This window comes from Chiloscyllium punctatum, chromosome 1, assembly GCF_047496795.1.
Source record: "Chiloscyllium punctatum isolate Juve2018m chromosome 1, sChiPun1.3, whole genome shotgun sequence".
In the NCBI taxonomy this organism is placed as follows: Eukaryota; Metazoa; Chordata; class Chondrichthyes; order Orectolobiformes; family Hemiscylliidae; genus Chiloscyllium; species Chiloscyllium punctatum.
The window spans coordinates 48,771,322-48,798,646 of record NC_092739.1 but is presented as its reverse complement, the minus strand read 5'-3'; the positions used below and the strand labels follow the sequence as shown (position 1 = coordinate 48,798,646).

The 27,325-nt window shown below is 39.6% G+C and overlaps 1 long non-coding RNA gene across 3 annotated transcripts in view; it reads left to right on the top strand.

Moving 5' to 3' along the window:
* LOC140461864 (uncharacterized) overlaps nucleotides 1-26,908 on the top strand; it is a 126,867-nt gene extending 99,959 nt beyond the window's left edge. For 2 of the 3 annotated variants that reach the window (XR_011954523.1, XR_011954516.1), the window contains exon 3: nucleotides 23,824-26,908. This is a non-coding gene — a long non-coding RNA (uncharacterized lncRNA). The remainder of the gene's footprint in view (nucleotides 1-23,823) is intronic. The other variant, XR_011954515.1, reaches the window with a different exon arrangement.
* The last annotated feature ends 417 nt before the right edge of the window (nucleotides 26,909-27,325 follow it).

Genomic DNA, 27,325 nt, shown 5'->3' with positions numbered 1-27,325 from the left:
ACCCCCACCTTCATTCACCTATCACACTCCCAGCTACCTTCCCCTCAGCCCCACCTCTCTCCCATTTATCTCTCCACCCCCTTGGCTGACGAGCCTCATTCCTGATGAAGGGCTTTTGCCCAAAAAGTCGACTCTCCTGGTCCTCAGATGCTGCCTGACCTGCTGTGCTTTTCCAGCACCACACTCCCATCCCACACAAAAGGTCAGACATAACCAAGGTCCAGTGCTATGATTTTAATTTGGCACAAGTAAAACAAGTTAGGAGAGAAATCTTTCAATGAGCGAACAAGCTCAATCAGGCTTCTGTTCAAAGTAGAAGTGAACAGCCCCCATACCATCCTGGTGGGTGACTGAGGTGTTGACAGATTGGACATCTGCAATATATAGAATATATGAGCATATAAATACATGAATTAGGAGCAAGAATAAGCCTCTTAACACCTCAAGTCTGCTCTGCCTTTCAATAATATCATGTAGTCAACATTCCTGCCTACACCTGATAACCTTTCACCCCCTCGCCCCATTGCTTATTCAAAATCTGTCTAGCTCTGCCTTAACATTATTGCCTTCAATTATTCCATTGCCTTCTGAAGAAAAGAAGTTCAAAAAATTCACGGACAGAGGGGTTTAGGAGAGATCTCCCATATATGTTCCAAGTTATGAAGTGTTTGACAGGGTTAATTAGGCGAAACTGTGCACAGTTGTCAATGATTCAGTAATGAGCAGTCATAGATTTAAAGTAACTAACAGAAGATCCAGAGTGAGTATGTGGAAGGAGAAATTCTTTCACATATCGAGGTGGAACCCAATACTTGACAGGATAGTGGAGGCACATTCACTGGCAACTTTCCATAAAGAATAAGATAAATATTTAAAGAGAAAAGTTTTGATTGGGTTATGGGAAAAGAATAGGCAGGACTCAGCCATTCGAAAGTTTTCTCTTTGACCCTCCTTTACCTTGAAATATTATTTTTATCACCTTATTTGATTGAAGCTGACTAAAAGCTAAGGAGGGCCGCTCTCACCTATCTTCTGTTGTTTAACTCCTGTCCATATTTGCATCAAGAGTATGATAATACTGCAGCTATGTTCCTTGATGAACTGAACTGAGTATTGATAGATAAGGTGTTGGTGAGCAACACTGATGAGTCCTTCCAGCCCTTTAATGAGATGACATTTCCACATAACATAAGAACATTGGAAACAGAAGCAGCAAGAGGCTATTTGGCCCTACATTTAGCCTGCCCCAGTATTCAACAAAGTTTTGTCTGAACTAGCCCAGGTCTCAACTTGTCTTTCATGCCAACTCAGCCCATTCCCCGATTCCCTGATATTTCAAAAATGCATTGACAATGACTGCAGTGATTTAGCCTCCATATCTCTCTGAGGGTAGAGAATTCCAAGTGCATACCAAATTATGGGCAAAGAAATATCTTCACATTTCAGTTTTAAATAAAAGTCCCCTAGCTACGTCCCCTGATTTGAAACTCTCCAACTAATGGAAGCATATTATCAAAATCTACCCTATAAAGCCCCCTCAGGATATTATATGTTTCAATCACTTCTCATTCTTCCAAAGTCTATTGACGAAGGACTTAATTTTTTTAACTGTTCTTGATAAGTCAACCACTCCATGACAGAAATCTGCCCAGCAAATCTCTTTTGAACAGCCTCCAATATTAATATGTCCTTTTGTAAATGCAGGGACTAAAACTTTACATGGTAATTTGAAGCCTCCCTGACAGCCCGGAGAGCTCTAACAAGACTTCAGTACTTTTAAATGCCTTTCAATAAAAGCGAAAAATTCAATTTGCCTTTTTAACAATTTGCTGTATCTGCATATTAATTCCATGTTTTCATGCACAATAACATCCAAATTCTTCAATGCTGTACTTTTTCAAGTCTTTCACCATTGACATAATAATCTGCCTTTTGATTCCCTCAACAAAGTGTACATGCTCACACTTGCTTACGTTAAACTTCACCTGCTGAATTTTCTGCCTACTCACTCAACCCATCTATATCCTCTTGCAAAATCTTATGTCCACAACACAACATGCCTTCCCATCTGTTTTTATATTGTCAGCAAATTTGGATACATGACACTCTGTCCTGTCTTCCAGGTCATTATTATAGTTGGTAAGTAATTGAGGCCCAAGGATTGTTCCTTCTGACAGTCCACGAGTTACATCTTTCCAATTTGAACCAAATTTATTAGTCTCCCACTCTGTCGTCTTTGTGCTAACCGTTGAGCCAGTTCCACTTGATCAAACTTGTTTGTCATTTACTCAAAGTAATCTAGCAAATTTATCAAACTGATTGTGTTAATCTTTTCTAAATATGGCTTTTATTTCTTCTTTAATAATGGACTGTAGCATTTTCCCAATGACACATGTTAGAGTAACTTGTAATAGGGTTCCCTGCTTGTCTCCCTCCCTTCTTGAACAGAGGTGGTTTTTCAATCTGCAGAATCTCTCCTTGGGTCCAGTGAGTTCTGAAATATTTCAATCAATGTTTCCTCTATCTCTTCAGCCATTTTCTTTAAAATCCTTGGATGTAGACCATCAGATCCTGTTGATTTGTCTGCCTTTAGTTACGTTATCAAAGCTTTGTCCTTTACGACCTTCCTTCCCATTAGCATGCTAAAATAGTATCTTTGGGATGTCATCAATGTTCTTTACATGAAGACTGATACAAAATGTTGGTATAAATTATCTTCTATTTCCTTGTTCCCTGTGATTAATTCTCCAGTTACATTCTTCAAGAGTTCTACTCTTAGTTGAACCACCGTCTTTCTTTCGATACCCCGGAAGGTCTTGCTTTTTTAAAAAAATATTTTTTGCAAATTTAATTTCAGTTTTCTCCCTCTTTATTAGCTCTATAGTCATTTATTGCTGGTTCCTAAAACTCCTACTCATTTGGCTTACCACTAGTATTTCCATTTCATCAGGTTTGGTATTAAGCTGGTATCTCCTTGGCTACTTTTGGTAACTATGGGTGGTTCATCCTTCTCATTGACTCCTTCCTTTGGATCAGAATAAATTTTGCTGAGTTTTGCAAAATATTTGTGTCAATGTCTGTTATTACTCATCCACTATCTTTCCCTTTCATCTATCTTCCAAGTTCACTCTAGTCAGCTCTGTTGAAACAGCCCATTTCCAGTTAGGTTCTGTCATGTACTGCTCTAGAAAACAATCCCTGATGCACTCCAGAAATTCATCTTCCATGTTATCCTTGCCCATTTGGTTTATCCAGTAAATATGCAGATTAAAACTACTCAAAAATTACAGTGCCTTTCCATCACTTCCAAATTTATACTTTGTCCTATAGTGAGGCAACTTTTCAGGGGATGATGGATGATTCCCACCTATAACCTCTTTCCATTGCTGTACTTTATTCCTTCCTAAACTGATTCTACATCACAATCTATTGCACCGATATCACCACTTGCCTTGTACTGAATACACCTTTACTAACAATGCGACCACAACTCCTTTTCTTTTCTTCGTATTTTTCCAGAATGTCAAATATGCTCCACTACAAAGTTCTCAGTCTTGGTTACCCTGCAACTACTTTTCCATAACAGCTATTTGTGTTTTCAATTCATCTATGTGGTTACAAACAGAGTCATAGAGATGTACAGCATGGAGACAGACCCTTTGGTCCAACTTGTCCATGCCGACTAGATATCCTAAATTAATATAGTCCCATTTGTGAGCACTTGGCTCATATCCCTCTAAACCCTTCCTATTCATATATCCATCCAGATGCCTTTTAAATGTTGTAATTGTATCATCCTTCCCCACTTCCTCTGGCAGCTCATTCCATACATGTACCATCCTTTGTGTGAAAAAGTTGCCTCTTAGTTCCCTATTAAATCTTTCCCCTCTCACCCTAAACCTATGCCCTCTAGTTCTGTATTCCCCCAACCCAGGGAAAAGATCTTGTCTATTTACCCTATCCATGTCCCTCATGATTTTATAAACCTCTATAAGGTCACCCCTCAGCCTCTGATGCTCTATGGAAAACAGCCCCAGCCGTTTCAGCCTCTCACAATATATCAAACCCTCCAACCCTGGCGACATCTTTGTAAATGTTTTATGAACCCATTCAAGTTTCACAACATGCTTCCTATAGCAGAGAGACCACAATTGCACACAATATTCCAAAAGCGACCTAACCAATGTCCTAATAGCCGCAATGTGACCTCCCAACTCCAATACTCAATGATCTGACCAATAAAGGAAAGCATACCAAATGCCTTATTCACTATCCTATCTATCTACAACTCCACTTTCAAGGAACATTGAACCTGCACTCCAAAGTCTCTTTGTTCAGCCACACTCTCCAGGATCTGTCCATTATGTGTCTAATTTGCCTTTCTAAAATGCAGCACCTCGCATTTATCTAAATTAAACTCCATCTGCCACTCCTCAGACCGTTGGCCCATCTGATCAAGATCCTGTTGTAATCTGAGGTAACCTTTTTCATTGTCCACTAAACCTCCAATTTTGGTGTCATTTGTAAACTTGCTAACTATACGTCCTATGTTCACATCCAAATCATTTATATAAATGACGAAACGCAGTGGACCCAGCACCAATCCTTGTGGCACTCCACTGGTCACAGGCCTCCAATTTGAAAAGCAATCCTCCATCACCACCCTCTGTCTTCTACCTTCAAACCAGTTTTGTATCCAAATGATTAGTTCTCCCTGTATTCCCTGTGCTCTTACCTTGCGAACCAGTCTACCCTGAGGAACCTTGTTGAATGCCTTACTGAAGTCCATATAGATCACTCCCACTGTTCTGCCCTTATGCATTCTCTTCGTTACTTCTTTAAAAAACTCAATCAAGTTAGTGTGACATGATTTCCCACACACAAAGCCATGTTGACTATCCCTAATCAGTCCTTGCCTTTCCAAATACAAGTACATCCTGTCTCTCAGGATTCCCTCCAGCAACTTGCCTAGCACCTAGGTCAGGCTCACTGGTCTATAGTTCCCTGGATTTTTCTTTCCACTTTTCTTAAATAGTGGCACCACGTGAGCCAACCTCCAGTCTCCCACCTCATCTGTGACTATCAATGATCCAGTATCTCAGCAAGAGGCCCAGCAATCACTCTTCTAGCTTCCCATGGAGTTCTAAGCTACACTTGATCAGGTCCTGGAGATTTATCCACCTTTATGCATTTTAAGACAACCAGCACCTCCTCCTCTAGACATTTTTCAAGATATCACCATCTATTTCCCCACATTCTATATCTTCTATGTCCTTCTCCACAGTAAACACTGATACAAAATATTTGTTTAGTATCTTCCCCATCTCCTGTGATTCCTCACATAGGCTGCCTTGTTGATCTTTGAGGGGCCCTATTCTGTCCCTAGTTACCTTTTTGTCCTTTATGCATTTATAAAATCCCTTTGGATTCTCCTTAACCCTATTTGCCAAAGCTATCTCATATCCCCTTTTTGCCCTCCTGATTTCCCTCTTAAGTATACTCCTACTGCCTTTAAACTGTTCTGAGGATTCACTCGATCCCTGCTGTCTATACCTGACATTTGCTTTTTTCTTTTTCTTAACCAAAACCTACATTTCTCTAGTTAACCAGCATTCCCTACCCCTACCAGCCTTGCCTTTCACCCTAACAGGAACATACAGTCTCTGGACTCTCATTATCTCATTTCTGAAGGCTTCTCATTTTCTTGCCTTCCCTTTACCTGTGAATATTCTTCCCCAAACAACTTTCGAAAGCTTTTGTCTAATACCTTCAAAATTGGCCTTCCTCCAATTTAGAACTTTAACTTTTAGATCCAATCTAACCTTTCCATCACTATTTTAAAACTAGTAGACTTATGGTCGCTGGCCCCAAAGTGCTCCCTCACTGACACCTCAGTCACCTGCCCTGCCTTATTTCCAAAGAGTAGGTCAAATGTTGCACCTTCTCTAGAGGTACATCCACATATTGAATCAGAATTTTTTTTTCATCCACACTAAACAGATTCCTCTCCATCCAAATCCTTAACTCTATGGCAGTCCCAGTCTATGTTTGGAAAGTTAAAATCCGCCTACATTAACCACCCTTTTTTCTTACAGATAACTGAGATCTCCTTACAAACTTATTTCTCAATTTCCCAGTGACCTTTGGGAATCTATGGTCCCTTTCTTATTTCTCAATTCCACTCAAATAATTCCCTGGAAGTATTCCCAGGAATATCCTTCCTGAGTACAGCCGTAACGTTATCCCTTGTCAAAAATGTCACACCCGTCCTCTCTTGCCACCCTTCCTCTCTTGCCACCCTTCCTATCCTTCCTATAGCATTCCTAGAAGATTAAGCTGCCAGTCCTGTCCATACCTGAGCTACGTCCATGTAATTGCTATGATACCCCAGTCCCATGGTCCTAACCATGCCCTGAATTCATCTACCTTCCCTATTAGGCCCCTTGCATTGAAATAAATGCAGTTTAATTTATCAGTCTTACCTCATTCTCTGCTCTGTTGCTGCCTGCCCTGACTGTGCTCCTTTGACTTACTCCTTTTCCCAACTGTACTAGTCTCAGACTGATCCCTTTCCTCACTTTCTCCCTGGGTCCACCCCTACCTTACTGGTTTAAATCCTGCCGAGCAGCTCTAACAAATCTCCCTGCCAGTATATTAGTCCTCTTCCAATTCAGTCGGAAACCTTCCTTCTAATACAGGTCAATTCTACCCCAGAAGAGATTCCAAAGATCCAAAAATGTAACATGTATTCAGATTAAGAGCCAAAAATTTTAAATTTTCTTCTTATTATTACTGTCTCTTCTAATTTCTGCTGCACTCTTTTGCATATAGTTTCTGCCCCTTCCTATTGTGCTTTGATTATCATTCATCTCTTCACTACGCTGTCCCTCTGTTTTCTCATTTTGTTTTATTTAATTTAATTTCAACTGAAGACCCCACCACCACTCTCAATAATTGGTTTAAAAGCCTATCTAAAATTCTCGTTATACAATTCACCAGAACACTGGCCCCAGCATGGTTAAAATTAGGCCATCCCAATAGTACAGCTCCCTTTTTATCCAATACAAGTTTGCTGAAGTTCAAGTAATAGTCCAGAGATTATTACTTTTGTATTTGTTTTTTAAATTTAGGCCTGAGCTGCTCATAATCCCTCAGCAGAATCTCATTCCCAGTCCTGTTGATGTTGTTGGAGCGTGGACCATGACAACTGGATCTTTCCTCTCCCATTTTGAGTTTCTGTCTGGCCCAGAAGAGATGATCCTATCTTTGGTACCATGTAGGCAACACAGCCATCAGGACTGTCTGTATTTGCTACACAGAACAGGATCTATTCCCCTAACAATGCTGTTCAGTATTACTACTCATTTCTCTTTTCTCCCTTCACTTAAATGGTGCTCCCAGCCACCGTGCTTCCCTCTCTGTAGTCTGTACTTTTGTACACACTCAGAACAATAACCCCAGATCTATTTGGCAAGGGCAATGACTGATCCTACTCCAAATCTGACATCTGAATTCCTCATCTACCTCATGTTATAGTCACGCCCACCTGTCCATAAACATGGACCAATTTTGATATAATTAGTCTCAAGGTACAACTACCTCCTGAAACAGTGTACAGATTGGACAACTCATCAACTCTGAGCCAAACTTCATTAAGCAGCCAAGACTTGCTGTAGATGTCATCACCGTGGATCACACTGACAACCACCAATTCTCACATACTACAGACGCAATACATCACCTGCTCAGATATTCCTCTTCTATTTAATGGTTTAATTTGAATGTCAAATGTTTTTAAAATTAATTTCTTAATTTCACGTTTCAGCTAAAGTACTGTCTCCTGATATAAACTACTTGGCCAATCAAAAGAAATCACCTTCCTGTTTTCCTATGTCACCGCATTTCAACTCTGACAGGCAGAAAAGGTAGAAGAGGCTCTCTGTCACTTGTTATTATCTCCCACCATTGCTGCCCTTCTCATGCAGATCCACTCTTCTCTGTATGAAGCTACTACTCCATGCTCTGTTGAGATGTTTTAGAAGTGTAGTGTTCTATTCTCTCTGGCTTTTTTGGGTGCTAGCGACTGCCTTTGGATTCTATCTTTCTTAACCTTGATTGCCAGCTTGAGTAATATGGATAAAGTTCATTTGTACCTGATGTTTGTGTTGGAAATCCTCTATTTTTTCTTTTATTTATTATGGATGAACTTACATAAAGTCCTGTAGAATGGTATCCATCTAGAAAGGAAAAGCAATGAAGAAAGGATGAAATGAGGGAGAGCAGGAGCTGGGAAGGCATAGAAACTAATGGGGTGACATACCTTAGAAACATGCAGGCTTGAAATGGCAAAATATTGTCATGACTGCACACTCACAGGCCTTAACAATTTGCTGTTTTTCTAATTTCAACTCCTTGTTAAATGTGCACAGGTTCCCAGCAACATTTGTCCCATTTATTGGGAAGCAGTTTTTGAGAAAGAGAGGATTTCAGTGCTATGCAGGATTGAGTGACTGCAATGACAGGTATCTTAGGGTATCACTGCCCTCTGAATATCAAGAATCTACAGAACATCCAATCTGCTTGATGCTGAAATCCTAGCATAAGAGTTAAGAAAGTTCAGTGTAAGTTTTTATCACGGAGATCAAAATTGGAACAAGATGATCTATTTGAGATTAGAAAATGCATAAATGAGAATTTTAATTTATCCTCTATTTCTCTGTTCTTATTATGTTGAAACAGTATTAAAAATTGTGACAGTTTATGCTAACTCCCAGCAATTCAATCTATTTCCTAGTCAACAGAAAACTCCCTCCTGGTTAGATTTATTTCCTGGTAGATTTCTAACTTAGCAATCTGCAGTTTTGACATAAATCTTTTCCACACACAATCTTGCCAGAAGCAGAACCAATGTCAGGGGAATAATAAAGTCCAGGATGATGCCATCCTTGTATTTACAGAATCAGGCTGCCTTATGTGGCTGCATCCTCCATAAGTGTTCACACAAAAGGAACGGGACAGACAATTTCATCTGATCATGATGGTTAATTTGTTTCCTTGAATTATTGGTTTACACTTTAAATTTCCATTGGGCATGCAAATACACTGATGATGGAACATAAAATCCCTTGCTTACTCTAGTATTCTTAATTTAGTTTCATTATTTGACTCAAAGAACTACAACAATCTGCTAAAGAAGTGCAAAGACCTCTTCAATCTGAATTGAAGAAATAAACCTTCCCAAAAAAAATCCCTGTGGGAGTATTAAGTATTAAAACGTAGAACAAATAACGATTTATTAATAATGACTAAAGGAGATTGGATTCGTCTTGAGAAACCTATATCATTCACTTTGGAAATACCACTAAAATCAAATTGTCCAGCTCCTAGTAATTCTATCTCTTGTGCTATCTGCCAATTAGACTTCCAACCTGAATCACTCCCTTCCCAGACTATCTTGATTCTGATTGTTGTAATTTTCAATTAGTGGTCCCTGGATAAACAGCCTGGGAAGTAACAGGTCAGGAAGATGTTGACAGCTTCAGCATTTTTGCTCCCACTCTTTTAAATGAATCATGGTATTTTCACTTGCCTCTGCCATTCACAAGCATTCAGGAAATGTGGGTACAATGAAGATAAAGATTTCTAAGTAAACGGACCCTGTGTTGGGTCATAATGGCAGACTTTTATATGGATTTTGAGGCTGCAGCAAATACAAGAATGGAGAGAGGATCTGGGATGGTTGCTGCCTGGTTTTCTCACTCTTAACTGGGAGGTTCTGCTCTGGTATCTGAGGCAATATATTGAATCAATTTTACAAGAGGATGAGAAGAAGAGGTAACCACTTCAACCAAGCAGGTGTAGATGGAAGTGACCAAGGAAATCAGCAGTATGTACCTTCCAACCTGGGGACAGTGCATCAACAGGATCCCGGAGCTCAGGAGGATGGGAAAGGTGAGTGACAAAACGTTTTCAGGTGATAATTCCTCACATTCTGACTTAGCATTGTCTGTATAACACACTTCAGAAAAATACACCTTGCAGCTCCACTCTTTCCTGTCTCTCTCTCTCTCTCTCTCTGTGGGGCACCTCACAGTTCCATCAGAATAGCTAACACTTCCACTTAGTCTCAGCCTATTAGCTTCCAGATAATTGGAATCTATACTACCTTTATCCTTTACTCTGTCTACAGACCAATCGTGTGCAGTGTGGTCTTACTATTTGTGGATCCCAGTTGTAAGCTATCTTCTAAAATGCGTTTTGTATCATTATTGGAGCTGAGGCTGAGAGTACTCTTCATTTCTGGCTTCCTGTTCTTTTTGTTGTTGCTGTCTCACCCCTAACTGACCAGGTTGCAGTTCTTGGAGAAATGAAAGAATAAAAGGACAACAGTTCAGTTATAGTAAGGGAATCAGAGGAAAATAGGAGGTACATGACTATCTCCAGGTATACATGAAAAGATTTTGAGATGAGGGGATGGTGGTGATGACGAGGGTTAGGCAGAGGACATGATCTCCTTCATTGATCTTAGCAAAGCTACCAGTCGCAATGTTGGTCACTTTACAATCTCCTCCATCTGGGTTGCAGTATGCAGCTGTGCCCATCCCTGATATTTATATCTTGCTGGCTTCAGTTATGCATCACTTTGCTCTCTACTCAATTCTCTTCTAGATACTAAACATTGCATAGTTTTCATAATGAAAAAACTGTCAATACAACAGAGTGACCACAAGGATGAATAGATACTCTCCCACCTCAAAATAAATGAAAACTTAGGGGTGACCCTCAGACAGGGCCCTCAGAAACCTCTTCCCAGGTCACAGAGATGTTCTGGATCACTGCCACCCCCACTGCTCATACACAAGGAGATGAATTTACATCTGACCAGGAGAATTTTGAGAAGATCTGTGCCCTCTACAGCAAAAGGCACCTGGTGGTAACCATCCTGCTCTTCCAAGTTAATACCAGGCTCCCTCCATCCAGATCTACACCAAGACATAGTGAGAGGAAGAGGAAGAAGAGGACATGTGGGTGGCACATCATTGTAAATATCCAATCACTTTTCTTAATATATTTTCATTTGTTACAATTTCTGCTGTAATGTTACTTTTGGTATAGAATCTAGTTAATTCAGGCTTGTGAGAGATGACAGACCTCTTCTTATATCACAAGGATGTAAGATCACTAAGTATAGCCCATCTCCCATAAGCAACCAGGTTTTTGGCTACTGATAGCCTCAGATGTCAGGGATCCTTGAAGCTGAGCATTGAGGACAGCAACTGAGGTGTTGCACACTATTATAGAGGACACATTCCAGGGAATGAGCTAGGACCTGGCTTGCAAATATTCTTGATGACTGATTGTTCCTATGTATGAGCTTTTCAAGGGAGCTCAGTGACATTCAAATCTGAGAGATGCTCAGGGGTTGTTCACATAGTCACTGTCCCTCAGTGTAGTGATCTGAGAGAAAAACACTGCCTCCTGCAGGTTAATTGCTGTCAAAAAGGATGTTCAAGGTATAAAGACAGCACCAAAGCCTCTGCACATTCTGAAGTATTGAAGGTTACAGTTGACAGAAGAGTCAAAACAATCTCCCTCCCTGTTGACCTGGTGGCTCTCGTGAGGGAATGCATTGCAGATGACCAAAATGTCATATCTTCATGGATTCTTTCAGAGCTACATTCCTTTAGTGGAGAAAGTGAGGACTGCAGATGCTGGAGATCAGAGCTGAAAATGTGTTGCTGGAAAAGCGCAGCAGGTCAGGCAGCATTCAAGGAACAGGAGAATCGACGTTTCGGGCATAAGCCCTTCCTAAACGTCGATTCTCCTGTTCCTTGGATGCTGCCTGACCTGCTGCGCTTTTCCAGCAACACATTTTCAACTACATTCCTTTAGTGCCTTGTGATGCAAGTACCCGGTTTCACTTTTAATGTTGCTGTTCCTATAGCCCTAATGACCTTTCAGCCTCCCCCTGTTTCATTATATTTATTCATTGCTGAGATGTGGGCATCACTGTCTGGGCCAGCCCTAATTTGTAACCCATCCCTAATTGTCCATGAGAAGGTAATGGTGAGCTGCCTTCTTTAGCCACTGCCGTCCATGTGCTATAGGAGGCCCACAATGCTGTTTCAGGAGGGATTTCCAGGATTTTGACCCAGCGACACAGAAGGTATGGCAACATATTTCCAAGTCAGAATGGTGAGAAGCTTGGAGAAGTTAGAAATGGTATACAGATAACTAAGTGAGGAGGTGAAGGGGATATTTTAGGCAAATTGAAAAACGGTGGAAGGGCTATGTAATAAGACCACAATTCATGTCTGCTAATGCTCCCTGAAAATAAATTACAAAACAAAGAGTAAATATTGGGAGGAATTCATGGAATTTATAGAAGGGAACTCCCTTGATCGTTTTTTTTTAGCCCACAGGACCAGGCGCAATATTGAATCTGGTGTTTCATTGGAGGGAACATTTTGGAAACATTGGTCACAGTTGAGTTCTATTACATTACTATTAATCTGCTTGCTTCACCCCCAAAGCCCATGACCTTACAGGCCTTCACCATCTCCCCATATAGAGGCCAGTGTTACCATGACCTGCTTGAACCACTTCAAGAACTTCAAGTCTGTTTCCATTATCAGTGAAGTGCTGTCCTATGTTTTACAATTGACCCTACTCACTGTTATTATTCACTCACTGTTTCAGTACAATGAAGTCCATCTGCCTTCTTTCTCTGGGAATCCATGAACTGCCCTCTGATTGGTCCTCTGACTAATATTGACAACATTTGCATGTCTGTCCATAGCCAACCTCCTGAACTGATTTGGCAGAACACCCCAATTGTCCAAGGCCCATTAATTATTCAAGCCAGGGCTAATTTCTAAAGAGTTCCCCACCTGATCTACATGAAATCCTTGGGCTGCCTGCAGGTGACCTCAAGGACAAACAATGGCCAAAACCCTGGCTGGAAAGGCATGGATTCACATGGTACAAAGTGCCTGACTGACCCTGGCTAAACCCCGGACTGGAATGGGATCAGTGCTTTAATTGACTGTGGCGGTACTCCCTGACTGTCCATAGTTCACGCTCATCCCAATAAATGGACTGCCATTTCCTTCAAGCACTTGAAATATGTTTGCCACATAAGGTGCTGCAGTTCTGACATTGATATAGCACAGTGACATGTCCAGTCTCCCTCGGACTGAAATATTTATTCAAAATATACCTCACCACCTTGAGCTGCCTGTTTTACCTTCTGCACAAAAAATCTGTCTCTATCACAAAGGCTGCCTGCCTCTAGTTCAGTGAAAAAAAACCTTGTACACTATGATGTTACAGAGGCTGCCTGCCTATCAGTAGTTGATCATGACATTGTGCTCTAAAATGCAAGCAAAACCCAGAATTATTACTGGCTCCATGTCAGTGCTGAAAATCTTGCATTGATAGATATTATGCCTGATGCTCCCTCACCACAAACCAACTTGCCTCAGACATGTAAGTCTTGACTGTCTGTCAGCTCCATAGTACAGGCTTGAAATCCCCTGGAATAGTGGCTGAGTTGTACTGAGAGGAAATTTGGTGATTTGGAGGCTGGCACTTTGCAGATGTTGAGTGAATGGATGAGGTGTCCATGAAATATTTGAGCATTGACCATGGAACACCTTGTACAGAAGCAGTGGTTCCATGTGAAGATGGGCCTGATGGCTAGCACAACCACTTGCCAAGTGATAATGGACACTGACCAGACAAGCTCTGTTTTACCACTTGGGATTCTGGGCCATTGAGTTTCTTGATGCTATTATGGCAAGTTGGGATATTAGTGAGTTGCTAATGCATGGAAATAAGCTCCCATCACTTAATGGCAAGATTCTGAACATCACTATCTGAGGTGTGAGGAATTAATCTAGATTTTTTTTGATGTCAAGATTCTGATTTTTAGGACTTTTACCTGATTAGATCACTTTACTTGTCATCATTCTTACCACATAAGAGGTAAAAATTCTATCATTTTTATGATTAAGAAATCAGGAGTCTTGGGCCTACAGAATTCAGGTCTACTGTACGTTCCGTCATATTTGCAGACTGATCTGCAATGTCAGCTAGTGGAAAGTTGAATTGGAAACCTATATAAAACTTGAAATCCTGATATGCACATTTAAGTCAAATTTTGCCTTGGAGTCCTGTCTTCCTGTTTCTGGTCCACTCTGAAGCCACATTAGGTGGGTTAATGACCAGAACAGAACAACTTCTAGCCTGCAACTGTCCCATTCTTGCTCCTGAACAAATTAGAGCTGCAGGCTCATAAGTCTCTGGGTCCTGATGGACTTCATCCTAGGGTATTTACAGAAGCAGTGAGTGAGCTATCGTTGCATTTAATGTTTCAACATTGCCTGGATTTGTGAAAAGTTTCATTACATTAGAGGACAGGGATTAACTTCTTTGTTCAAATAGACAGGGGTGAGAAAGGAGGAAACTACAGGCCATTAAGCTTGGCCCCAATGATCATAGAGAAAATGTTAAAAGTTATTATTAGAGATTTTATAGCAAGTCACTTCAAAAAAGGTCAAGGTAATCAGGCAGCGTCAACATGATTTGCTAAAAGGAAGATCATGTTTAACCGATTTGTTGGAATTCTTTGAAGACGTAGCGAGCTGTGGATAACAAAAAAGCCAGTGGTATACAGTACTTGGATTTCAGAAAGTGTTTGATAAGATGTCATATCAAAGGTTATTGCAGAAAATATAGGTTCACTGTGTAGAGGTATTATATTCGTATGGAGAGAAGATTACTAGCTGCCAGGAAATAGACAGTAGGCATAAATGAGATATTTTCTAATTGGTGAGATGGAATGAATTGTGTGACAGGAATCAGGCTGGAGACTCAACTTTTTACAAGATATTTATAAGACTGAATTGAATTGAAAGTAAGCTCTGAAGGTAACAAGAAGGAGGTGGTACAGTGCTACAGGTTGTTCAAGTGAGTAGGCAAAGATCCAGCAAGTGAAGTACAATGTGGGAAATATAAAATTGTCCATTTTGACATGAAGAGTATAAAAAACATGTTATTTAAATGGTGAGACATTTCAGAGTTCTGAGATGCAGAGGGATCTAGATATCATAATACGTTCAGAGTAAAAAGCTGGTCTGCATAAACAAAATGAAATTAGGAAAATTAATAGAATTTTATCACTTAATGTGAGGGGAATTGAAAATTGAAATAAGGGGATTTATGCTTCAGTTATACTTGTGGACTGGTGAGAACACAATGGGGTACTGGTACTATATTTGTCTTCTATTATAAAGAAGTAAATGTTGGGAACAGTACGGAGAAGGTTTATTAACTGACACCTGGAATGGGTGCGTTGGCTTATGAAGAGAGGGTAGACAGGCAAAGCTTGTATCTGTTGAAGTCTGGAAGAGTAAGAGATGGTTTGATTGAAATTTTAAAAAATCTATAAGATCAGTATAGATATAGAAAGGAGATTTCCTCATAGAGAAAAATCTAGAACTTGAGGCCACTATTTAAAATTAAGCAGTCACCACTTACAAAAAAGATGAGGATAAATTTGTTCTGAAGAGGTGTGTGAGTCTTTGGAATTCTCTTCCTGAAAAGATGGTGGAAGCAGAGTCTTTGAATATTTCTAAACAAAGTGGATATATTCTTGTTCAGCAAAGGGGTGAAGGTTATTGTGGGTAGGTAGGAATGTGGAGTTGGGGTTACAATAGATTAGCCATGATCTTATTCAATGGTGGAGCAGTCTCAACGGGCCAAATGGCCTAAGCTTGCTCCTAACCTGCATGTTTGTATAAAAGCTTGAAAATTAATAGGCCGCATGTTTTTCGGGACTTGGGGAAAGGATGCCAAATGTATCAGGTGAAATCACGCTTTCCTTCCTTCAGTGCTGAAAGAACTTCTTTCCTCTTACGATCTTTGAAGTGTTGCCTGAAGGAATTCCCATGCTGACCAATTTACTCGGTGCAAATAAAATAGCAGCTGTCAGCAAGACAGTTTGGGGAAAAGGAATGTAGAAAAACAGTTCTGTCAGGCTCAAGGAAAACAGTGAATAGCAGCAGGAAATAATATAGAAAAGACAAACAGGTAATCATAAATTAACATATAAAGTTAGTTACAGGAGAAAAGTGTACACAAAAATAACCTGATCAAAAATAAAGCTGTTGATCTTTGATTCCTCCCTCAAAAACTGAATTACAAAGCTCTCTGATAAAATCTATAAGCAGAGTGTAGCTGGGCTGTGATTCTCCAGCTGTTTTCCATGCGTGGTATAGCAAGCTTTTCACCACATTATGTATCCAACAGAAGTATTAACACAAGGTTCACCTTTAATCAGCTGAGTCATGTTCAAAGGCTTTCACTAGGGAGGCGCTGCTGAGGATTGAACTAGTACTGGGCATCATGCTTTGTGAAAACAGATGTGAGCATTTATTATTTATTTGACGTTCTTTATTTATTTCTTACAAAATTTGTTTGCTGAATAAACGTGAAATTTTTGAATTTTGAATGCTTGGCTTGTCTTATTAATTTTTACCAGAAGCTGATAAAGGAAAAATAAATCTGCATATTTAAAGCATCTCATCAAGAAACAGACTGCTGTTGTATCCATCTTATATGAAATAAATACTTGCCATGAGTATATAAATATTAATACTTGTATGTAAAATCAAATTAAAGCTCTGAGCATGGAAATGATCAAATAGTTGTGGCCACAGATTTTTATTGGCACTCTGACAGTCTAATGGGTTACAATAAAATTCATTTTGGCAATTCAACCGAATGTTTCTGCCTTTGGCTGACTAGATTTTATGCTCTGATCTTTTACCAAACCTACCATTGCACATGCCTCCATCCATTAACATTTAATTCTGGGCTGAATTTTCACAGGAAACAGGACTAGTAATTGCTTTGTTGTCAGAAGCGTACCTCTACTGGGAAACTAAGTTAAGATTATCACAGAGATGGTCCCTTGTTAAAATGGAGAGAATGGGAGTGGTAAGGAAGACCATACAGATGAATTGGAGGGCTGACTTAAACTATACATAGCAGCCATCATTGGCTGCTGCTCCTAAGGCAAAAGAAAATCTGCTTTTCTGAGTTTAATTTTAACATTATGTTCTTTGGTTCAATCGCTATTTCCTCTGTGAAACACTTTAGGACACTTTCTACATTAAAGAAGTGATATAAATGCACTTTATTATTATTGTTGAACACTGTTACTGCATAATACAATGCAGGAATGTAATTGTGAACTATTATTGCTCTAGTCAATGATTCCCTAAGGAGTAGTGATTCATTATTAATTTCACTTTTTTTGTTATGCCCAGCACAGTTTCTTTGTAATTATCTGGATATGATGTTGTAGAAGTAATGGACTTTTGAATCCCTGACATTATGGGTATTATTTAACGTCAAAATGAATGCAATCCCCAGATATTTTTGAAACTGCATAATCTTTTGAACAAAATCCATTGTAATTATTTTTCTTGGCTATTAGTCTTTCCATTGTTGAGAAAGAGGCACTCGCTGCTATTTTTCTGCCTTATTCTTTGTTGTGCTTGCCAAAATGATAAAATGATGAATTCCCAATCGGAAAATGATTATTGTAAATGCACAGGAAACTAAAAAGTCACACTTTGATTTTCTGATCCCAAATGCATGACACTTAAAGGAATATGAGGGGAATATTTTCAGTTGCCACTATTTGAGTGCAGATCAGAATTAGCAATGATGTAAAAATCTGTAGGAATCTATCATTTAAGATGTTTAGTTATTCCTGATCAGGTTTTATAACAAATCTGAGCAAAACTTGTCAAACCAATGAATTTCATTTTAATATTTTAATTTCTTACAAAGACTTGAATATTAGTACATGTACAATTTGTCATCATTCTTACCAGCAAAGAGCTGACATTTGCATCTGTATATAAATAAATGGCTTGGATATCAGGCTTCTTCAACATTCAAGAAAAACTCAGCACTCTGTAAATGTCTTTAGATGCTTCACAGAAGCAGAAATGTCTCTAAAATAATGACTGAGGCATGGTCAGACATTTACAGTAGTTTACTTAAGTAGAAAGAGAGAAAGAGAAAGGTAAATAGGATTTAGGGAGAGAGTTCAAGAATGTAGAGTCCAGATGTTTGGAGAGTGTCTCTGAGGAACAGAGTGAAGGGTGATGAAAAATAGGAGAGTGTCAGAAGATTAGAGGATGCCAGTTCCCATTGGTGTGTAGCTGCTGGAGAGGCAGGGAGGGGTGAGGCTGTTGAGTAATTTATCAACCAGGAAAAGTAATTTTGAATTCAGGACACTTCAAGGTGGGGAATCAATGGAGTTCTTCATGGACACGAGTATAAGGGAAATGGAACATAACACAGGATAGAATACAGGTATTTGAACAAAATGGCATTGTAGGATTTATTTGAATTTTACTGGGCTTTGGGGATTGGTCTCCTAATTTTTTGCATGTTTTTGTTGTGTGGCTGTAAAGCAGTAATCTTAGTTATTTTGAGTTATGAAATTTATATCACTGAAGCACTTAAATATGGAATATTTCCTAAATTACTTTCATCATATATTGAAATGCATTTGAAACAAAGGTAATATGGTTTTCTTGTGGACTAGAATATTTGAATTTATAGTGCACTTGGAATAAATGAGGTTAGTTATTGCAAAATAGTCTTCTTTCAAAGTAAGATGGCAGTACATATGCTGCCTGTTGGAATCAATAAGGGATGAAACTTATGTCAGTTACAGCCTTCTGATGATGTTGCTTGCACAAGCTGTTGCAACTCAGCCATTGAATGTCACTGCAGGTTCTAAATTCTGCTTTCCTGATTTGAATTCTTTTGCATCTTCTATTTTATGTTGTACTTTTTGTTGTTCGCTCACCTTAGTACAAGTGTTGCACTTGAAATAGGGCAACAAAAAAATTCCTGAAACCACGGATGACAATTTGATTATTGTTAGTATGATAAACATGGAAAAGACTGGAGAGGTTGATGAACCAACTAGCTACAATAGGCAGACTGATCAGAAAAAGGCAAAGTGGGAGTTTGCTCCTTTCCCAAAGAAAAGCCGAAGTTAACGGAAGCTGAAATTCCTGTTGTTTTCCCAGAGGCTTTGTGTGGAATCTTCTTCTCCATTTTTAGCCATTGCTGAAATACTGTACTGCAGTTGTCTTTTCCTCCATTTGAATTTTGCTTTATAAAAACATACCTTCGGCAGAATTTCAGATTCACTCTACATGACAAATGGCTAACAGAGGACTTCTATTTTTGGGTGCAGCACTGACATAAATGGAATAGAAGATTTACTTTCAGGACAGTTGTTGGGAGTATTTTTATCTCTCTTCTGGCAGTAATGCTGTACATTCCTGTGTATAGTTTATGTCAGAGTCAGTCGGAGTAATGGAAGGACAAGAGGTGAGTCAGTTTTCTGAGCATCAATTGCCAAGCTTTCCACAGAATCTCTACAGTGTGGAAGCAAGCCATTCAGCCCTTCAAGTCCACACTGACCCATATCCCACCCAGACCCACCCCACCCTATCCCTGTAACCCTGCAACCCTGCATTTCCCATGTAGATTAATCTACATATCCCTAGACACTATGGGCAATTTAGCATGGCCAATCCACCTAACCTGCATATCTTTGGACTGTGGGAGGAAACGAAAGCACCCGGAGGAAACCCACGTCGACATGGGGGAGAATGTGCAAACTCCATACAGTCAGTTGCCCAAGGCTAGAATCGAACCCAGGTCCCTGGCACTATGAGGCAGCAGTGCTAACCACTGAGCCACCATGCTGCCCTCAAGCAATGATATTTTAAATGAAAAGCAAATGTTAGATGTGTTGGATAGCATCATGAGTTGCACCAACCAAAATTGGTTCTATTCTCAGATTCCAGGTATTTCCCTGACCTATTTTGAAATGAGTCAATTTGCATATCTGAGAAACAGATACGTGTTCAGCAAACCACTTCACCCTGTACATTATGATCTTTTCTAAACCTGTCAGCTATTTCTCAAAATAATAGCTGCAAATTGAATTAGAGTAATCTGGGAACATCTTGCATGCAAACGTTGCTTCGAGAGATTTTAACTGTGTGAGGAAAGCAAGTCGTACACACAAGTTATAATTATGATCTACTCTAAATTGACGAGTCATCATTTGTCATAACATGACCGGAGCCCATCTTGGTCAGAATTTACCCATCATATCATACAGAGTTTCTTACACCATTTGGTTTTCTTGTCATGCCCACTTGAAACATAGCAGCTAAATTAGTGCTGCTGTCGAATCTTGTCATTTGAATCAAAATTATAGAATGATAGATTGTAAGTCTGTGGAAAGGCACAACACATATGCAATGCTCATCAAAATTTTTATGGAATTGTGAGTTAATACTTATTTCCTACAATACTTTCACAACCATTTCTCGAAAATCAAACAATTGATTTATATTAAGGTTGAGACTTTATATGAGTAGCTATTATGGTTTGATGTTCTCTTCTATTTGGCTGGTTTCTGCATTTCAAAACATTTGAGAATAGGTGCAAGATGTATTCATTCTGTGTACTACAGTTTAATTTGTATACTATTTTATTCCTTATAACTACATTGTGTGATTCACAATTTGTCAGCATGAAGGTTTTTTTTTACCTATAGTGGTTGTTGTCAAAGGTGTGTGACATTAATTTCACTGCAGGAAATGTGCTAACTGTGAATCAGCAGGATCCCTGCTTTCCTTTTAATTATTGTACTCTGCTCAGGCCTCTCTCACTAAAGATTATATAACATTTTCAGCAAATACATAGTTCCATTAGTGATCAATACATTGTTAAAGTTTGCAGACATTTCACTTTTATTGGCACTTCGTAACCTAATTTCTAAATCAAGCCAAGTGCACTCGGCTTTAATCGAGAAAATATACTCTCATTTATACAACCACATGAATATCACATTATTGAGAAAATTAATGTTTGCTTCTAAATAATAGAATTTGTTATTGTAAATGGGAATATTATTGAGCCTTCAAACTAGATAATAAAGTTCAGTTATTGCTCAAAAAAGAATCTTTGTCTCCATGCTGCAGGTCCTGACACATAATCCAGCCACCCAAGCCTTCTAAATATTTCTGACCCACGGAGTCACAGATGGGATCAGCAAATCTATTTCTGTATTCTCCCATGCTGTTGCATATAGTATAACATTTGGTTTGAAATTTGTTACAAGGTTAAAACAGGATCAAACGGTGCAAAGCATATTATAAAACACAAGAGCTAAGTTCAAATTACGAATGGATGTTGCCTAAATTACATAGTAATAGTAAAAGACATAACTTGCTTTAACACATTGACCCCAATATATACAGAAGGACAGGAAGATGCAGAGGACAGAAATGCCCAAACAAAACTGCAATCATCAGGATGCGGAAGTTCTGTCAAACTTAGACTCTAGGACTTTGCTATAATTTTTATGTTTTATTTTCCACCTGGTAGGTGGATAAATTGACGACCTTGGGAAAGGCAGCAGCAGTACATCATAAATGAAAATACATGGGGCTAATCCTCAGCACTCAGGAGGATGGAAGACTAATAATCATGGCTGTGAAGCAGAGACTGTGGGGTGATTTAATTGATGGTAGTATACAGTCAGGGTCTGTATGTGATGATTCACAGAGTCTGAGTGGGATGCAGCCACACTGAGAAGAAAAGATAATACACATACCAGCTCCCCAGAGGGAAAGGTTGCAGACAGCGTCTGCTGCAGGTAGTTCAGATGAAGCAACCTAATGGAGAGCATTGATAGTGATGCAACCAAAATGCTGTATACATCGGCAGGTCTGCTGAACAGCACCTTCCCGGTGTGGATATGATGGACAACCCCTTGATAGCATTTATGGACCCAGCATCTGGGGACTCTAATCCTTGCTTCCGTTGCAGTACAGGCAGCAAGCTCCCAATGTCTCAGTGCTGGGTGTAACTCAGGCTGAGATTATGAGATCCATGCTTGCTGCCAACAGGTTCAGTCAGCGGCCATTATGGTTATAGATCTCAGCGCCCAAAAGGGCATACTTGCTCTCACAGCAGTACGTTCAAGTATTCAAGAGATTACTATATAGGAACACAGAAAATCTCAGGCAAAGAGGAGGTCATTCAACTGATCATATCTGTTCCAGGAGAAAAGTGCTGTAACAAGGGCTGTGCAACCCTTATAGCAGTGAGTTCCAGAGCTCACTACCTTCTGGCGGAAATATTTATTTTCCAATCCCTCTAATTCTTCCTCTGTTTCTTTGAATATATGCATTCTGGTTCCTAACATCTCTGTTAGTAGAAATATAGGAATATAAATACAAAAATAAGCAATTTAGCCCCTTGAGCCTGTTCTGCCATTCAATAAGATCATAGTTGTCTATGGCCTAACTCCATATGGGCCTTTTAATATCTTTGCTTTACAAAAATGTCAGAATTAAAAGTAACAACTAATCCAGCATCCACTGCTATTTTTGAATATAAGTTTCAAACACCTACCACCCTTTGTGTATAAAAGTGCTTTCTAATATCTATCCTGAATAGTCTGGCTCTAATTCTCAGACTACACCCTCTGGTTCTAAAACTATGCCTCTTCCATCCTCCCAGACCTTTATCATTTTGACACCTGAATTAAATCTCTCCTAAATCTCCAAAGCTCCACAGAAAACAAGCTTCCAACTTATTCAGTCTTTCCTCATGGATAAAATTCTCCATTGCTGAGAACATCTGTGTAAGTCTTCTCTGTACCTTATAGGGAGTTATCCTGATAAAGGATCACCTGATGAAGGAGCAGCACTCCGAAAGCTAGTGCATTCAAATAAACCTGTTGGACTATAACCTGATGTTGTGTGATTTTTAACTTTGTATATCCTGAACTATACATTGTTCTTGTGTTGCGGCTGATCAAGTATTTGCACAATTCTAGTATAACCTCACTGAGCCACGGCTGAATTGCCTGAAATTACTTGGTATGTACCTATCTCCCTTTTTAAAAAAACACAGCACATATGAGCAGTTTGCCAGTCCTTGGAGCCTCTCTTTAGTGAGAAAGGAATGGAAAGTGATGACCAATAGTTCCACAAATTCTTCCCTTGCTTCTAGAAACAATTTGGGATTTAATTCATCTGGACTAGAATTGCTGAGGTGGCAAGCCAGAGAGTGGAACTAACAGTGTCTCTGTGGCACACATTGTGTCCACATTGTGACAACATTCATATTCTCAACACTGCCATTCTAGCTGTACCTCTGCCAATCCCCCTCAGGCAGTCAGCTAGGACTGCTACTGTCCTTGTTGAGATGGTGCAATACAAAACGAGCCCCAACAGCTCTAATCTGCTCAAAGTCATCCTGCCAGGCCATCTGCAGTTTCCCTCAGAGAACGTCAACAGTCTTCCACAAACCATGCTGCAGTAATGAAGATAACCCTGCTTTGAACCACATGGAAGAGGCTGACCAAGGGCGAGAAAATAGAGACAAGAAGGAAAGAAATACGTTCCACAGAGCAAAAGCAGGCTGAAATTATAGGTCTATCGCAGCAAAATTTATGAATCTTGGGAAAAGTGTAAAAGTGGTTGTGGGACTGTGCATTTGGAAGCTAAGGAGTGAATATTTCCACAGGAGATGGAAGTCCATGCTCATGTGAAAAATAATGTTTTTTTATTTGGTTGTGAAATTGTGGTCTGGAGAGAGAAGATTTATTGGAGTTACCTTTTAATGGCTTCAAGGTATATTATGACCTCATCAGAATTTGTTAAGCAATTGCAGCATTTTCCTTTTCTATTTCAGATGCAAAACTAAAGAACTGATCATTGACTTCAGGAAGAAAGGACAAGAACACACCACCATCCACATCAACAGAGTGGAGATAGAAAGGGTTGACAGCGTCAAGTTCCTCGGAGTGATGAGAACTGACAACCTGTCCTGGACCTTCCACGCAGATGCCATGGTCAAGAAAGCACAACAATGCCTCTTTTTCCTCAGGCAGCTTAGAAAATTCAGCATGTCCATAAGGACCCTCACCAACTTTTACAGATGCACCACAGAAAACGTACTATCCGTGTGTACAATGGCCTGGCACGGCAACTGCTCTGCCTATGACCACAAGAAACTACAGAAGCTTGTGTGCATAGTCCAGACCAAGAAAGCCTGCCAACATCAGCAAAGACCCCTCCCACCCGGGTATTGCTCTCCTACAACCTGTTCCATCAGGCAGGAGTTCCAGAAGCTTGAATACATGCTCCAACAGGATCGAGAACAACTTCTTCCTTCTGTTATTAGACTGACGAATGGACTCTCTAATTTCAAATAATGTTGATCTTGTTAATGCTGATGTTGCTTCACATACTTCCAGTCCAGTGTAACCTGTATGCCTCACTCTGTCTAGGCCCCTTTGATCTGCTTACTATGATTTGCCTTATTGCTTGCAAACAAACCTTTTCACTGCACTTAGGTACATATGACTGAAATCAATCAAAGCAAATCATGTCTCGCAATTTTCTTCTGTAACAGTTGTGTGTCTCTTATCAGCCAGTTTAATGTCAACTTCAAAATTAGACCGGAGAGAAAGGAATGGTGTAGGTTATGGAAGGAAGGTTCATCATGAGAGTCAGTGAAAGGCAGAAAAGAAATTGAGATTGCTGATTCATTTCAGTTCCCAATGAAATAATCTTGAGAGAATAAAAGGAGGAACAAGAATTCTGAAGCCAGTGATAAAGGCTTTTGGCATAGATTAGATGATTCTTGGTCAATTATGTGGGAGGAAGAGGAAGCATTGCAAGAAGGGCACAGCAAATATCACTTGACTGAGATTAGCTTCCAACCACACATCATCTCCATTACCAACACCACCTACTTAGCCATAACATCATACTCTCTGCCTGTGCCCCACCTCATCTGCTTTTGGACTTCACTGTTCCATCTACTTCTGGCTGACCTCAATTTTTCACCGAATCCAAACTTGAATTCACGAAAAGCTCAGCTTCCTGTATTCTAACTCACACAAAAGATTTCTGCATCACCCTGAGTGCTGGAATTCAATGTTGTTCGAAAGGGATCAGAACTACAGAATCTCAATCAATTTATAAAACTCAGGCTCGTGAAGCTGATTGTTCATCAACAGTATCAGTAACCACAACAGCAATGGCCACAGCACTCAACTATCTGACCTTTAGAATAATTCTGAAACTGATCCTTATATTTTTCCCCCTTTTATCTGTCTAGAATTGTCTCTTATTTCTACTCTGTGTGAATGTGTGTTGCATAGGCAATAAACTACTCTTTGTTAATTCAAGGAAACCTGGTTACATTGGCTCAATTTAAAACAGGCTCAAATAAATGTATCAACAAGAGAAGAGATTTATTTTAAATTAATCTTATTGCAACCCACTAAGGGGGCAGGTAAATAAAGAAGGGGAGGCAATTCATCCCTCATTACCTGGAGCTTAACAGTTTGGATATCCTGCCTGGAACATGATCTGGGAAATCTCACCCAGGTTTAGGTTGTGACACCCATTATCTGCCACACTTCAACCTGTCTCAGGTGAGATTGTCTTGTACAACCATCCCAGCACATGTTCCAGCCATACACAGATATTTTCAATGAGAAACTAAGTTAAAGGATCAGATTTTGCACTGCCCAGACAGCACAAAGCAGAGGCAAAACAGCAAGAATAATAAATTGTTTCTGAATAGAGCAGCCTTCATTTCCAGCCTAACACCATTTTGTGTAGTGCGCGAAAGGTAATATTTTATCATGTCATGGTTCTGAAGGAGATCATGTTCACATTATACTGAGCTCAATCCAATCTGATGATGCCATACAGTCTTTGGTTGGAAACAGAGAAGTTCTGCTCAAATACCAAAGGTAGCAAATGTTTTCAGCACAGCTTCTCAGGGTTTTTAGGAATTCTTCTTGGCAAGTTAATGTGAACTGTACATGTTGCTGTCATGTAATAAACTATGTTGACATGTAAGATAACTGTCTATACTTTTACCAGTAATTTATCTTCCATCACTGATAATTAGACTTAGCTTTGAGAAAAGAGGACTGGTGGCAATGATTCAGCAACTGAGGGAGGGTGGTCAGTGGTAATCAACAGGATGTTTCATTTTTCAAGTCTGACTTGTTGCTATGAGACTTCATTGGGTCTAGAGTTAATGTTGAGGAGTCCCAGGACAACCACTTCCCTATACGTATCATTACCTTGCCATCCCAGTACATCTGATCTGCTGGTGGACGTGACATATCCTTAGATGGAAGTGACTGGGACTCTGGCTGTTAAGATGTGATTCTATGAATATGAATGATATTGTTATAATGAAAAGTCAACTTGACCTGAAAGATTAACCCTGTTTCTGTCCACAAATACTCTTTTACATGCTGAATGCTTTCAGCATTTTCTGGTTGCATCTCAACAATGCTGAATTAAAGCTCCTGACCAGAGAAGAGATGGGTTGGAGTTTTTTTGGTGGGTGGATGTCCCAATGTCAGGGCTCTAAGTGAGTTCTGAATCTGCTATCAGTGCTACGTCTAGGCATCAGCACCACTAGATGGAGCACTATATGCGCAGGCGCTAAATCGGTGTATTGTTTTGATATATCTTTCATCAACCTGTTCAGTTATGATGTGACACATGTCTGGAGCAGGCAGGTCTTTAACCAGGACCTTCTAACCCAGAATTAAGGATACAACTACTGCACCATAAGAACTCTTGGAATATTGATTTTTGCATCCTGCTAAAAAGTGACAAACATTATAAAGAAATATAAGGAAGGTCACCAGGGCCAAAGAAATGTAAATACATTAGGGCGATGCCCTTGGGAGAAACATTCAAAATGCTGATGGCGAATTTTGTATGAATGTTTTCACCATATTTTAACGGATCCTGTGTAATTTACTGTTGTTTACTCAATTTTGATTTCATTGTGCTGGAAATTGATTTGGCTGTACTTTATGGTCCCTCAGCTTTTGTTTAACAACTGTTACTTGATGATCTTGAGGCTTGTGACCTTTTGAAATGCCTTGCAGGTGCACAAATGGATCACGGTGGCCATTTTTATTGATAGCACCCCACCTCCTACATTGGCAAACCACACTCTGGCTAAGGAATATAGGATTCATCAGGCTTACACAAATTAAAATGTTTCACTTATAGTTATCCAATAGATTGGTTGTGTTTAACTAGTATTTTTTTCAGAGATGCAATCGGGATGTCAAAGATGACATTTTCAAGCATATATCCATTCATGCAACTTCTGCTGTATGAAGATAACAATTTTCAGAAATCTT